This window comes from Mixophyes fleayi, chromosome 6, assembly GCF_038048845.1.
Source record: "Mixophyes fleayi isolate aMixFle1 chromosome 6, aMixFle1.hap1, whole genome shotgun sequence".
NCBI classification, from domain to species: domain Eukaryota; kingdom Metazoa; phylum Chordata; class Amphibia; order Anura; family Limnodynastidae; genus Mixophyes; species Mixophyes fleayi.
In genome coordinates this window covers 103,244,208-103,260,118 of record NC_134407.1, presented here as the reverse complement: position 1 = coordinate 103,260,118, position 15,911 = coordinate 103,244,208, and the positions used below count along the sequence as shown (strand labels likewise).

At 41.4% G+C, this 15,911-nt stretch overlaps 1 protein-coding gene across 1 annotated transcript in view; it reads right to left on the bottom strand.

The window, feature by feature from the left end:
• The window catches only part of CSGALNACT2 (chondroitin sulfate N-acetylgalactosaminyltransferase 2), an 81,088-nt gene extending 72,685 nt beyond the window's left edge, over positions 1 to 8,403 (bottom strand). The window contains exon 1 of the mRNA XM_075217139.1: positions 8,177 to 8,403. The gene's annotated coding sequence lies outside the window, so the exon portion shown is untranslated. The remainder of the gene's footprint in view (positions 1 to 8,176) is intronic.
• Between the last annotated feature and the right edge of the window lie 7,508 nt (positions 8,404 to 15,911).

Genomic DNA, 15,911 nt, shown 5'->3' with positions numbered 1-15,911 from the left:
GACTGCCTGAACGTCAATGAGTGACTCACAAAAAACACTATTTTTAGATAATAAAGTCATCTACAGCATAATATATATCACAACAGTTTCAGCTGAAGCATGGCTACCAGTAAAAGGAAGGCCAAGTGGCATAAGGGTGTATTTGGCTGAGAATTGTAAATATTAGATATAGAGATAGAGATAGATAGATGTACTTGCTCAGTGACCCTTGTAGGTTTTTTTGCAGGCTTTTTTCTTTCGCAGGTCTATTTATTCTCATTAACAGCCGTGGGGCCCCCGGGCAGCTGTCCATCGTGCCCAATGGAAAAGATGGCCCTGGTCACATAGCCACTGGGTTTGGCATTCTAATATTACCGAAATTTAGTAAGTACTATCGAAAAATGTTTTATGTATTGCATGTTGTGCAGAGATGTGGTTTGTTTTAGAGGTTATAAATTCACCACATATTAAAATCATTTTTGCTTTTATCATGGCAAATTCCAAGTCAGGGGTGGGCTTCTTCCTGCTTTATTGCAAGATTAGTTTGTTATAGCTTGTAACACTTGTTTAAAATGTCTGCTTATATATTATTACAGATAGGTGTTCTTTCTATGATTAAACGTATTGTTTTAAATTATTACAGAGACTGAGGGTAATGTGTGGCCCTTTTGATGGTTAGATGTGGACTCTGAAGAGTGTCCAGTTTCAAATCATTGGTTTAGAACAGTGGTCAGGGAACAGGGGTAAATTACCCCGAATGGTAAATGGTAAAAATGAAATTCCTGGGGGTAATGTTGCTGATTCACATGCTGTCAGTTGGATTGTAGACCCCTTTAAATGTGAAATTGCTGATGTACCAGAAGAGCCTCAAGGGTCGGCAGAGGCACTTCTTGAGCTTCGATGCAATAATGAAGCACGTATTGCATTTGAAAACAAAGCAGATATGTCATATTTTTGGATGTCAACAGCTGCAAAGGCATTCAAAATTGCACATGAGGAGGCAGTCAAAAAGTTGCTGCCTTTTGCAACAACCTACCTTTGCGAACAAGGATTTTCCACTCTAACGAACATAAAAACAAAGCAGAGAAATCGATTGGACGCTGAAGACTGTATCCAAATTGCTCCGATATCAAAATGCCCCAATAATGATGCTCTCGTTTCAAAAATGAAGCAACATGATTTCTCCAAAACCTGAAGTTTTGAAGTGGAAGCGTTCAAAGAAATTTTGAATAGATTCAATACAATTTTGAATTCCAATAATTAATAATATACGATTTCCTTCCTTTCAAATCAAGGGGGTAATGTCGGCATATCTAAATATATTTTGGGGTAAAAGGTAAAAAAGTTCCCTGACCCCTAGTTTAGAATGTTCTGCTGTCTAGCAGGTCATGCCTACACTTCTCATTTTGGTTATCAACTCTTACATGATTCAGGAAAGTCTGCAATATGCAATAATTGCTCTACCATTAAAACACTTTTAAAGGCCATCCATTATCAGAAATGTGTATCATGATATTATTAATCCCCGTTTGATCATATATCAGCCTTTCAGAATTCTCATACACATTACTATTGGCCGGTACAGGGAAACAAGAATTAAAGGTTTACAAATTATTATTTGCTATAACTATTCTCTTTACGATGGAGACAAGCACACCTTGGTTTTAAATAATGTTTTATAGATTACACAAAAGATACTCCAAATAGTTAATGTGTTATCCTGTGAGCAGCTAGTAGAAAAACTTTACAGGCCATGACAATTGTTCAAAGTCCAAAACATACTGGTAGGTTAATTGGTTTCTGACGAAAATGGATGCGGATTGATGTTGGTGGGGGTGTGTGTGTGCATGTGTGTTAAAGAACTTAGACTGTAAGATCCAATGGGGGCAGGGACTGGTGTGAATGAAGCCATAATATGGTGGTGCTGAACAAATAAATAAAATTAAAACCAGTACCCTTAAAAATAGGAGTTATGACAAAAAGATTCCGATTTCCTTATGTGGCATGACTCATATTTGTGACTTTGACAGCTATGTCATGTCACTTTGCTCTCAAATTCCACTGCAAAAGAGAATGTCAGATAGATATATACTATAAGGAAATTAAATTACGTCAAATTATTTTTTGCTAAATTCCTCCCAGGGAGTTTTCACACTACAACACAATTTTTAGTAAATCCCTTTGCTACAATAACACTTTGGCGGGATGCAGTACCCTAGCTTACCTATCACTGCATTCAGTAGAGTCCCAGCACTTACATATAGCTGGGTCCCCTTACTCTTGCCTGTGGTGCCACAGAGGTCCTTCCTGGTGCAGAACCGATCTGACACAGCTGCTGTAAATGATAGCTGCCAGAAGTCCATTATTGTACATTGTTTGTTATACTTGTCACTCCAGAAGTGAACTAACTCACAGAACTGTAAAAACAGGAGGGGGACTGTCATGAACACGCTCCCAGTTGCCGTGAGTTTGGGTGTTTGCTGTAAGGGGTCACACATGATTCCAGCCCCCAGTCTCTCTCTACCTATCACACAGATTATAGACCTACTGAATCACCCCCAAACTGCGCTCACACCTCACACACTTCAGGTTTGCCACCACCTATTGAATACGGGCAATAGGACCCCAATATACTGTCCCACACTGGCACCCAAGGCTTCTAGCTACTCACAGACTAGCAAGACCCACACCAGCGAACAAAGGGTTAACTCTTCCAGACTGTTACACAAACGTAAATGCAAGCACACACTAAACTTGTTAATCAAATGTATCAACAAATCACACACTGGCATTCAAAGGGTTAACTTGGTCAAGCCATTTCTTCCTAACAGGCTAATGGATTTGTTAGAGTATCAAGGATGCAACATATTAAATTAGAGATTTAATATACAAAAGTACAGGGCATTCAGATATAAAAAAATAATTAATAAACAATTAATAAATTGAGATAACATACACAAGCAAAGCAGTTTAAAATAAAAGGGGGTTACATTCAGAGAAACACTTACATGAATTTGCATTTTCTGGCCAAGGAAAATTGGCTTGGAAGATGGACAGCTTATCAATGTGAATTGATTTCCCACAAGTCTGATAACTTGTCCTTTCACAACACAGGTTTTCAAGCAAAATCAAATGGGACGGCATTTACAGGGGCAGTGTGGATGTTAATGTGGGGGGCGGAAACGATTCCTAAACATTTGACCTTTGGGAGCTTCTCTCAGATATATGCCAGAGACATAACGCCCCCTTCAATAAACCGGTCATAATCTCCCGCACATTTAGATACCAAACATGGTGGAGTTATGACAATGTGACATACCTTTAACAAAGATATGTTATTATAGCTGTTCCCGAATACCGCCAGTACCTGTCATTCACAACCCTGGGTGTGATTTCTGCTCCTTGGTATGCAGTGGCACCCAGATTTCCCAAAATATGAACTATGAAGACATTTTCCTTTTAAGCCCATATTTCTATATACCTGTATAAGCTTTAAAATGTGGCCTTTGTCTTCAAGATTCTCACCTATGCATAAGGCTCTGTCATTTACATTAAGTGGTTCTTTGTGTTTACACTACCTATTGAAAGGAAGTCAATTAGGAAGTGGAATACATAATCAAAACAATAGATGTCTGATGTGCGTATCTTAAGCAGGTCTCCTCATAAAAAGGGTTTGCTCAACCTAATTACCTCCTACTGGGCTAATTGTTTCCTTTTTTAAAACATCAGGTCAAACATTTATCCGAGTTGAAAATCAGGTTCATTTATGTATCAATGCAATATTTTATCTGGGCACTAATATATATTCTATTTCATCATATCAGATTTATGCTCTCATCCTGACATGGACCATAAGGGGTAATTTAACAAACAACAACTATGGAAAAATACATTTAACGAGCCCCCCTAAGAATAAGCTTGTAAAACTTTCATTTCCATACTGCTCAAGGAAACATTCTTTCACATAAAATATTTATGTACAATTGTGTAAACTGAAGGACTATAACTTCTACTAAAACAAAAATTAAGCACCATATGGAGTCTAAAGTGGAGATTCAATTAGCTTCAATGTCTTTCTGTGCATATGTACCATATTTACACACATCTATGAGGTAAGAGCAAAGATTGTTACCATAAAGAGACAAGAAGACACATGGTGGGAGGTACCAACAGGGCCTCACGGCTATTCTAACCAACCTAATAGGTAAAATACACTGTTTAGTGTCATCTTAAACTTCCATTTCTGTATGCTAAAGATAAAAGGGCCTCATTTATGTTTAGGATCAAATCTAGGTAAAGTAAAACAATTTTCAAACCATGCCACAATGCAAGAGGAGCAAATGAATTTTGATTTGCATTCAGAGAAGTTACAATATGCTTTTGCGTGCAGCATACAAATACTGGAAACTTTATTTTCATCTCCGATTTAGAATTGACCAAGGACACATCCACATTCCAACTCTAAATCTGTCCGTATATTTTAATTTTGACCAGCGCAGCATGGTTTCACCAAGGTGAGAAATTGCACCTATTGGCTGAATTTACTTCTAACTCTAAATGTGTCCCAAAGGGGGTAGCAGTTGACACATTTCCCCTTTCTTCCATCACAGTCCTCAAAAGCCAACAGTCTAAAGGTCTTAGGCATGAGAGCACTGTACTACAGCAACCAATCAACAATCATTTGGCTGGCTAATGAAAGATAGACAATGAAATCAAAGTGTCTGATTATGATAGCTCAATGCACATTTTATATGTGCAAAAGTAATGTTAGTAAATAAGTCCTAATGGCTGAAATTGAAATAAGCTAATGGGTAAATGACAAAAATCTTAAACATCAAAGCAACATGTGAGGTATGCATACTATAACACCTTTGGACATCGTAGTATGCATCAATCCATGACTACAGTATCTCGGTCATCCTTAGGTGTAAAAGCTGTCACTCAGACTTTGCACTTCCTCAAAATGTTTCATGATATAGAACCTTGGGGTTCTATACCCAGCATGCCAGTCACATTTACTACAGCTTAAAGATGCCACTTACATTACTCCGTATATTATATTCGCTAATTCAAAGAAAGAACGAATCCCATGACAAACCGTAGTTTAAATTCCAAATAAAACAGACAGTATAAGGTGCACATACAACCACCACTGAACAGAATGTGTTAGTACTGCCACAAGTGCCATATTAAAATACATACAAATAAGATGTTGTAGTTGAGCGAGTAGCAGACGTGATTCTGACTCAGCATCTGCTGAAGGGAATGATGAATGTGCTTCCGTAGCAGTTTTCTTCATTTTTGGGGAGTTCACTTTATTTACCTTCTACTATAAAAAATAAGTATTAGATTATAATTCTATGAAGAACTCAGAGCAATGAGGAGATCATGTAGTTCTTCTGCTAAGTGTCCAATGACCCCATAACTTTTGACTTAACTGAGGCTTGTTAATGAATTCAGAAGACAAGCATGCACACGGGCCAATATCTTCCAACAGCAATCAACATATCCAATAATTACTTACTTGATTTTAATCAGAATCTTATCAGATATTGTGGTTTCAGGCCACAAATGCTGCAATATTGAGCCAATTGCCAAATATCAGCTGCAACATTGCAGCATATCAGCTGTAGTCTTTATCTTCAAGCAAGAGGGGGATCACTTGGACAGAATGTAACAGGCACCACAGGACCCACTAAATTGCAGGGTCAGGGGAACACAAGACATTTTCTTGGTTTATCCATCTACATAATTTCTCCCAAAACTAAATTTTGGTTGCTCATAAAGCAAAACCCCAACTTATGACCTTTTCTGATACTTTCTGATAGGAAAATACAAAATGTATTTAAGTGGTTTCAAGCTTATACGATTGTGAACCTCTGATTTTAGCCGACACACATCAATTCAGTTTAAATTATTTTTAATTATACTTTATTTATAAAGCACCAGCATATTAATTAGAGCTATACACTGAGGGGATCAACATATAAATACATAGCATACAGTCGTGGCTAAAAGTTTTTAGAATGACACAAATAATATTTTTCACAATTTCTGCTGCCTGAGTTTTTATGATGGCAATTTGCATATACTTGAGAATGCCATGAAGAGTGATTAGATGAATTGCATTTCATTTCAAAGTCCCTCTTTGCCATGACAATGAACTTTATCCCAAAAACAACATTTACACTGCATTTCAGCCCTGCAACAAAAGGACCAGCTGATATCAGATCAGTGATTCGCTCGTTAACACAGGACAAGGCTGGAGATCACTCTGTCATGCATATTGAGTTAGAATAATAGATTGGACGCTTTAAAAAGAGGGTGGTGCTTGAAATCATTGTTCTTCCTCTGTTAACCATGGTTACCTGCAAGGAAACACGCGCAGTCATCATTGCTTTACACAAAAGGAGCTTCACAGGCAAGGATATTGCACCTAAATCAACCATTTATCGGATCATCAAGAACTTTAAGGAGAGAGGTTTAATATTTGTGAAAAAGGCTTCAGGGCGGCCAAGAACGTCCAGGAAGTGCCATCTCCTAAAGTTCAGCTGCGGGATCGGGGCACCACCAGTGCAGAGCTTGCTCGGGAATGGCAGCAGGCAGGTGTGAGCGCATCTGCACGCACAGTGAGGTGAAGACTTTTGGAGAATGGCCTGGTGTCAAGAAGGTCAGCAAAGAAGCCACTTCTCACCAAAAAAAACATCAGGGACAGACTGATATTCTGCAAAAGGTACAGGGATTGGATTGCTGAGGACTGGGGTAAAGTCACTATCTCTGATGAATCCCCTTTCAGATTGTTTGGGGCATCTGGAAAAACGCTTGTCCAGAGAAGGAAAGGTGAGCGCTACCATCAGCCCTGTGTCATGCCAACAGTAAAGCATCCTGAGACGATTCATGTGTGGTGTTGCTTCTCAGCCAATGGAGTGGGCTCACTCACAATTTTGCCTAAGAACACAGCCATGAATAAAGAATAGTACCAAAACATCCTCCAAGAGCAACTTGATCAACCATCCACGAACAGTTGGTGACCAATAATGCCTTTTCCAGCATGATGGAGCACCTTGCCATAAGGCAACAGTGATAACTAAGTGGCTCTGGGATCAAAACATCAAAATCCATGGCCAGGAAACTCCCCAGACCTTAATCCCATTGAGAACTTATGGTCAATCCTCAAGAGGAGGGAGGACAAACAAAAACCCACAAATTCTGACAAACTCCAAGCATTGATTAGACAAGAATAGGCGGCCATCAGTCAGTATGTGGCCCAGAAGTTGATTGACAGCATGCCAGGGCGAATTGCAGAGGTCTTTAAAAAGGGGCAACACTGCAAATACTGACTCTTTGCATAAACTTAATGTAATTGTCAACAAAAGCCTTTGACACTTATGAAATGCTTGTAATTTTACATCAGTAGACCATAGCAACATCTGACAAAGAGGTCTAGTAACACTGAAGCAGCAAAATCTTTGTGAAATCCAATATGTGTCATTCTCAAAACTTTTGGCCATGACTGTACAACAACATAAAACAGGAGGTAAAGATTAGTTATTTTTACACTTCTCTCTGCATCTATGGTACTCCAAATCTTTCAATAAAACAAATTGTTCTTTATGAAAAAGTGCACAAAGGACGGTGTGTTAGGCACTGACATCAACTTAATGCTGTTTTGCTCCATTTCTTGCTGTCAACACCACTCAGACTGCTGCATGCTGTGTAAATTCAGTGACTTCTTACAGGACAGAAGAAAAACAGTTAATATATGTATTTTATTCTCTATTTATTTATTTTGATGCAGACTGCTCATATCTACACCTCGATCCGGGGGGACCATGACAGCCAGTATGATTAAATCCCCAGACAAGACCTTGCTAGCCAAGCTTGATCGTAAATGAGTATTTATCACCTTGTACAAATCACAACTGAAGCATTAGTCATATTTATAACAGCAGCTCGGAAAACGTTTTTAAATTTTTTTGCATTTGTACAGAATTTGTCATTTAAGTATGTAAATTCCATAATGATATACTTTAGTACATAAATGCATAGAATGTGGCTTGCAAAAGCTCGTGTAGCTGTTACATTTCTACACAGATTCTAACCCTTGTACATTGCTAAAGCCATTGAGTCGTCTGCTTACACAATCATTTTCACGCTGTTTGTATAATCACTAATGTTATTACAATAAACATCTTACCTGCGGGCAGAATTCATCCACAGCAAAGAACCATGTAGCAGATCTAATTATTTGGAAGCTGTAGTGTGCATGGGTAACACATACTGTTGGGATTGTATAGACAATATGTGTGTGACCTATATGCTGTGCTGATAACAATACATATGCACAGATGTATGAAGTCTACTGACTGTGCATTAGAACACAAACCTATGAAACCTACAAGAGCCGACACTTCCTGTGACTAAGGAAATGAGACACAAGGAGAGAGGAGGAGACTGCTAAAGACAGCCCATAGCTTCCATGAGAGCAGCTGGACAGCCAATAGCTAGTGAGGTTGACTAGGGACTGCCTTTTGCTTAAATACGAGCATCTTCAATGTAGCTACCTTGAGAAATTAAAATGCTCTTTGTCAGTATTATAGTAATACACACAGAAGAGATATAACGAGAGCGGAAGCAAAAATTGTCCCGTTGCTGATATATGGGAATATATTGTTAGGAACAAGAACCTTCAATACACAATTGTTCCTGCTATAAAAGATGAGGTGTTCTGCAACGTTAACTAGTTGTAACATCAAACAGGGATTAGATAAAAGCCGAAATGCCGGAATGAGTAAGCTTACTACAGCGCCCTCTGCTGCTTGATGTCTTGAGTGAAGCTTGCTGTGTTGCTGGCCATCTTAACAACATTATGGGCCCCCGGGCAAAGCAATGCACCGGGGCCCATATATATATATATATATATATATATATATATATATATATATATATATATATATATATATATATATATATTTATATATTTATATTTTATATAAATATATAAAAAAAAAGTGATATATATATATATATATATATATATATATATATCACTTTTTTTTTAGATGTGCTCACTCAGCGTCCCTTCAGCTAGAGAATCAAATCCCCCTTAACTTACCTTTCAATCGCCTTGTTCTCCGAGTCCGATCCCCTTCTCTTCTTGTTTCTGAGTCCTCGCTCCGTTCTGCGCTCCTCCTTGCTGTGCTCACAGTGAATGTCGGGCGTGATGATGTCATCACGCCCGATATTCACTGCGATCGCAGCATGGAAGAGGGAGGGAGCCGGATCACTACCTGACCTGAACGCAAAAGGTAAGGGTTTTTTTGTTTGTTTTTTACTGATTTTTTTTTTCTTTGGGAGTTATGCCTGGGGCCCCCTTGTCCGCTGGTCCCCCGGGCACCTGCTCATCGTGCCCAGTCGGAAAAGACGGCCCTGTTCTGGGGTATGGGTAAAAACCAGACATGCCGAAACGCTGGAATGATTTGGCTCCCTGCAGCGCCCTCTGCTGCTTGGTGTCTTGAGTGAAGCGTTCCCTCTCCCTATACAGTGCATTCTGCTCTTCTACAGAAGAGCAGAATGCAACAGATATGTTCTCTGTAAGATGTGAAACAACTGTTCCACATATTATATTGCATATATAATGTTTTGTGTGTATGTGTTTAAATATATATTTATATATATATTTCTGTATATCATAGCTATATATTCTAGTTATACGTTCAACCTGACTGAATGTGTCGGAATGAAGAGGTGAGTGCGTTACCCATCCAATCCGGCTGCCATAATGGAGCCCCAAGGACCTTAACCATCCATTCCGGCTGCCAGAATGGGGTTCTGAACACCTTAGCCATCCAATCCAGCTGCCATAATGGAGCCCCGAGGACCTTAACCATCCATTCCGGCTGCTAGAATGGGGTTCTGAACACCTTAGCCATTCATTCCGGCTGCCAGAATGGGTCTGCCAGTACCTTAACCATCCATTTCGGGTGCCGGAATGAAGGTTTGAGTACATTAATCCGGCTGCCATAATGGAGCCCCGAGGACCTTAACCATCCATTCCGGCTGCTGGAATGGGGTTCTGAACACCTTAGCCATCCATTCCAGGTACCCAAATGGGTCTGCCAGTACCATAGCTATCCATTCCGGGTGCTGAAATGGGTCTCAGTGTTACATAGCTATCTAGCCCGTGTGTCGCAATGGGTCTGTGAGTAAAATAGCTATTTATTTTGAGTTCCAGAATGGGATTTTGAGTACCTTACCCATCCATTCCAGCTGCCGGAATGGAGCTCTGAGGACCTTAACCATCCAATCCAGCTGCCGGAATGGAGCTCTGACTACATTAAGCATCCATTCCGGCAGTAATGGATCTCTGAGTTCATTAATCTTCTATTCTGGCAACGAGAATGGATGATTAATATAAACAAAACCTTATTACGACACCCAGAAAGGATCGCTAAAATACTCAAACATCTATTCCGGCATCGGAATGCATGACTAAAGTTCTGAGACATCCATTCCGGGTGCCGGAATGGGGTTCTGAACACCTTAGCCATCCATTCCGGGTACCAAAATGGGTCTGCCAGTACCATAGCTATCCATTCCGGGTGCTGAAATGGGTCTCAGTGTTACATAGCTATCTAGTCCGGGTGTCGCAATGGGACTGTGAGTAAAATAGCTATTCATTTTGAGTCCCAGAATGGGATTTTGAGTACCTTACCCATCCATTCCAGCTGCTGGAATGGAGCGCTGAGGACCTTAACCATCCATTCCAGTTGCCGGAATGGAGGTCTGAGTACATTAAGCATCCATTCCGGCAGTAATGGATCTCTGAGTTCATTAATCTTCTATTCTGGCAACGAGAATGGATGATTAATATAAACAAAACCTTATTACGACACCCAGAAAGGATCGCTAAAATACTCAAACATCTATTCCGGCACCCGGAATGGATGACTAAAGGTCTGAAACATCCATTACGGCACCCAGAATGGATGGCTTACGTACTCAGACTTCAATTCCGGCACCCAGAATGGATGGTTAAGGTACTCCTAAGGACCATTCCGGCACTTGGAATAGTTGTCTAAGATACTTGGAGCCCAATTCTGGTAGCCGGAATGCATGACTAAGGTAATCAGGCATCCATTTCGGCACCTGGAATGAATGATTAAGGTGCTCAGACATCCTTTCTGGCATCCAGAATGAGGTTCTGAACACCTTAGCCATCCATTTTGGGTACCGGAATGGAAGTCTCAGAATTTAAGCATTCATTACCACTGCCGGACCTGCTTCACAAGACAATTGGGTGGACCTTCTACCATGGGCCGAGTTTGCCCATAACAATCTTTATGATGAATCCACTTTATCCACTCCATTTTCCATTGTGTATGGGTTACATCCTAATCTACCCAGCTTCAAAACCGTTTCTCCAACTCAAGTTCAAGCTGCCAATAACCTCCACCGACATTTCTTGTCCATATGGGATCAGACTCTCAAATGGCTTAGGAAGGCATCTCATCAATATAAAGGGTTTTCAGATAGAAGACACCGAGCCATACCTCCACTGAAAGTGGGAGACAAAGTTTGGTTATCAACCAAGAAAATTTGTCTTCGAGTCCCATCAATGAAATTTTCACCCCGTTATATCGGTCCTTATAAAATCCTCCGAGTGATTAATCCTGTGTCAGTCAAGCTGAAATTACCAGATTCACTACGGATTGCTAATTTGTTCTTGTGTCTCTCATTAAACCTCTTATTTTAATTGTGTTACCTCTACTCCGGCAACTTGGGCTCCTCCGGTGGTGCAGCATTCAGATGAATTTGAGATTTCACAGATATTGGATTCTAGGGTCTCACGAGGCAAAATAAAATATCTAGTCGACTGGAGTGGATACAATCCGGAGGATCGGTCTTGGATCGACACCTCCGATGTTTATGCTCCAGCTCTGATGAAAAGATTTCATAAGGAAAATCCCAGGAAACCAAAATCTTAGGTGTTCAGTGCCCACCTTTTTTAGGGGGGATACTATCACGCATCTCACCAGTTTTGCCCTGTGTGGTTCACTGTGTGCTTTGGTTTCCCTTGGTTACCGATTTCTGCTGTTAAGCCTGGCGTTCCTGTATCATCGTACAGCATCTGCGCATGCGTTTCCCTGGGAACTTTCAAAACCTCTGCTCCGCAGTGATTGGATCATCTGCAACCAGTTCCCTTTATAAGGGCCCTCCTCCCTCTAATGGGTGTCAGATCATCAGGTCTCTCTACCTGATAGGAAGCATTTCTGTCAGGCGGCGCTTATTTGGCTTCCATAAACAAAGACTAAGACACTCACCTGTGCCTCATTAGCAGACCTCAAACCCTTAGTCTTGATCTGCACATGTGCAGACTGAGTACCTGTCTGTTGCTGGCAAGATTCCTATCGGTTCCTGGTTCTGGCTCTAAACTTGAAAAGGCACCTCCCGTTCCTCTGGGCTTGTTGATCAAGTTACCTGTATTGAGTAGGTTCCTATTCTGTGAGCCTCCACCTGGATCGTCAGTGCCTCGCTGTGTGGCTGTTCCACGGTCTATACTGCTCAAGCTGCACCTGTCTCCGCTGTGTTGCTGTTCCATGGGCTATACTGCTCAAGCTGCACCTGTCTCCGCTGTGTTGCTGTTCCATGGGCTATACTGCTCAAGCTGCACCTGTCTCCGCTGTGTTGCTGTTCCACGAGCTGGATCGCTTAAGCTACACTTATCTTTGTTGTGCTGCTACTACATGGGTTGTGCTGCTCAAGTTACATCTAACTCTACTGTGTTACCCCTCCACGAAGTGCACCACTCAAGATCATCTACTCCACATTTGTCTTGGTGGCTCAGTGGCATTACAGGTGGTATCATCTAAGCTGCTTGTTCTTATCTCATCCTGCTGGCTGAACTGTTCCTATCTCATCTATGCATATAATGGCATATAATGGCATAATGGGGTATTCCACTCTGGCTGCATCTACTGTGATTACCTTTCTGGCTGGACTGTTACTTGTACCTCCTGTATCGTGCTGCCTCATTGTGGTCTCATATACCTGCTGCATTACCATCCCCACTTTGTTGCTGGATTGTTCATGCTATTGCTATATTTGATTGCTCTGATTATACCACTATATTGTATTCACTCATACTACATTGCCGGTGGCACTGCTCACCCTGTTCCTATGTTCCATGTGCCAATATACCAAGACTGTTCTGTGATCAACCAATCATCATTAAATCGCTGATTGTACTTTTATCCTGCATCTGTTGTCTATTCACTGTCTGGGTATAGAACTGACATTACCAGTGTACCTACCTCACACCAGTTACTATCACTCCCCCAGGACTCTGGCCAACACCCCTGGTAGGGACCGCGACCTGCGGGCAAACGCCGCTAAACCCAAGTCACCTTGCGGTGACCGCTGGTGAAAACCTTTCGCACGTTAGACTCCGCGCCCTGCTTGGGGTAACATCTGTTGGGTGGATCCAAGAGTCCAGAATTCCAAACCGTGACAATCTCCTCTGACTCCTGTTGCCCCTTACATTGTGGATGGTACAGCTTGTTGCCACTCAGAATACCTGTGCTGCTTACTGCTTCTCAGCAACTACCTGTGCAGCTCATCACTACTCAGCAACACCTGTGCAGCTCACCACTTCTCAGCATTACCTGTGCAACTCAGAATACCTGTGTTGCTTACTTCCTCTCAGCAACTACCTGTGCAGCTCATCACTTCTCAGCAATACCTGTGCTGCTTACTGCTTCCCAGCAATTACATGTGCATCTCATCTCTACTCAGCAATTACCTGTGCAGTTCATCTCTACTCAGCAATACCTGTGCTGCTTACTGTTTCCCAGTAGTACCTGTGAAGCTCATCGCTTCTCAGCAGTTACCTGTGCAGCTCATTGCTTCCCAGCGTTATCTTCGCAGAGCATCGCTCATCATTGGTCCTGTTCCAGCGTTATAACACCTGTGTGAATCTCAGTGCTATTGCTCTTTGCAGCTCATCACTTCACCGCCATATTGGTTCAGCTTCCCTCACAATCAAGATCTGTAGATTCACTGCAAAACATCGCTCATCATCGGTTCCGTTCCAGAGTTATACACCTGTGTTGACCTCAGTGCTCCAGCTCTCTGCCGTGCATCTCTTCACAACTACTTGGTGGTTCTGCGCATTCTCTGCTCTGCGCCCCCTAGAGGACCGCGACCTGCGATGGAGAGCAGCCAAGGCCATATTCCCTTGCGGTAATCCCTGGTGATCACCTCTCCACCGTTAGACCTCCCCTCTCTGGGGGTAACCTTTCACTCGAGCAGCAATCAGGACCATTCCCATTATCCGGCTTTTGTGACAATGGTTAAGGACAGGTCTGGGGCCAGGGATAGGGACAGGTCTAGGGATAGGGACAGGGATAGGGACATGGTTAGAGTTAGGGATAAAACTGTCTCCATTTGAATTGTCAACCTAATAAATATTCTCTACATTGCAATTGATGTCCTAATAATACCATCAATGTCATTATATTGTTGACTTTATAACCTTGTCTACTCTGCTACCCATCAATATATATAATGTTATGTCAATCCAACGTAAGGGCGAGTGGCAGGTCTGAACGACAATTCCATTTTACACCACTTTTCTTTTCTCTCACTGCTGTTTGGCAATGTTTCCTAGATGTGTTATGAACTGCCATGTGTTTGTGCCAATACTAATCGACAGAGCAACCAGGCAACTCACTGCAACGTTAGAGTTCATTGACAGCCCTGTTAGCTTAGCTGCCTTAAGCCCATTGGTAGCTTGTTTTGTGTGGGCCCAAACAAGCTAAGCACTTCAGCCACAAAACTGGCACTCATTGTCGCTGAAGTGCTTGGTTTGTTATACTGTGCATGTCCTTTTAAATATCCAACAGAAGGGTTGTTGGGAGGGCTCAAGGACAATTCCATCTTGCACCACTTTTCCTTTTAGCTACCGATGTGTGGCAATGTTTCCTAGATGTGCTATAAACTGCCGTGTGATTTGTTAAACTTAGATTTCCCAAAAGACCCATTGGGGATGCAGATGAGTCAGCACAATATTTTGACATCTAGGTCGGGTCTAAAAGAATTGCCTAAAATTCGTGACACCTCTGCTGTATCTGCACCTGATCCTACTATCAACATCCAAAGAATGGTGGAGGATTATTTTAATGACAGCGTATAAATAGACATGTCAGGCAATCTCTTTTCATGCTGGGAGGAAAAAAAGGCAATTTGGAGACCCATTTTCAAACTTGCTTTACAATACCTAAGCTGCCCACACTGCAGTGTGTACTCAGAAAGAGTTTTCAGCACAGCTGAACGGGAACCTTGTCAGTGATCGGCGTAGGAGGCTACTTCCTAAAAATGTGGAAAGATGATGTTCATCAAAATGAACTACAAATTCCATGAGGAAAGTCTTTACAGCCAAATACATCAAAGTACATAGACTTCTGTACATACTGATGGGGACGAGGATGATGACAACAACATCTTGCCACTGTCAGGTTCATTGACAGCATTGTTGGGCTTAAGGCAGCTAAGGTACTGGTAGCTTGTTTTGTGGGGGCCCAAACAAGCCAATCACTTGAGCCACAAAATTGGCACTCCTTGTCGTTGAAGTGCTTGGTTTGTTTAACTGTACATGTCCTTTTTTAAAAAAAAAAAAAATCTTTATTTTGGTTGGTTATATAAGCAAATACAGGGAATAACACTGTTATTGTTGTACAGACGTATAGAAACAATCAGAACAATCCAATCAACATAGAATCTTATAATAAAAGGCAACCATTTTTACAATTTTATATGCAGTATCAAATTGTACATAACTGTAGTGAAAGTGTGAAATATGGGAATGGGGTGGGCGGAAGGGAGTTGGAGGGAAGGGGGGGCGGGGGGGAGACCACAAAGTAGGGATATGAAAG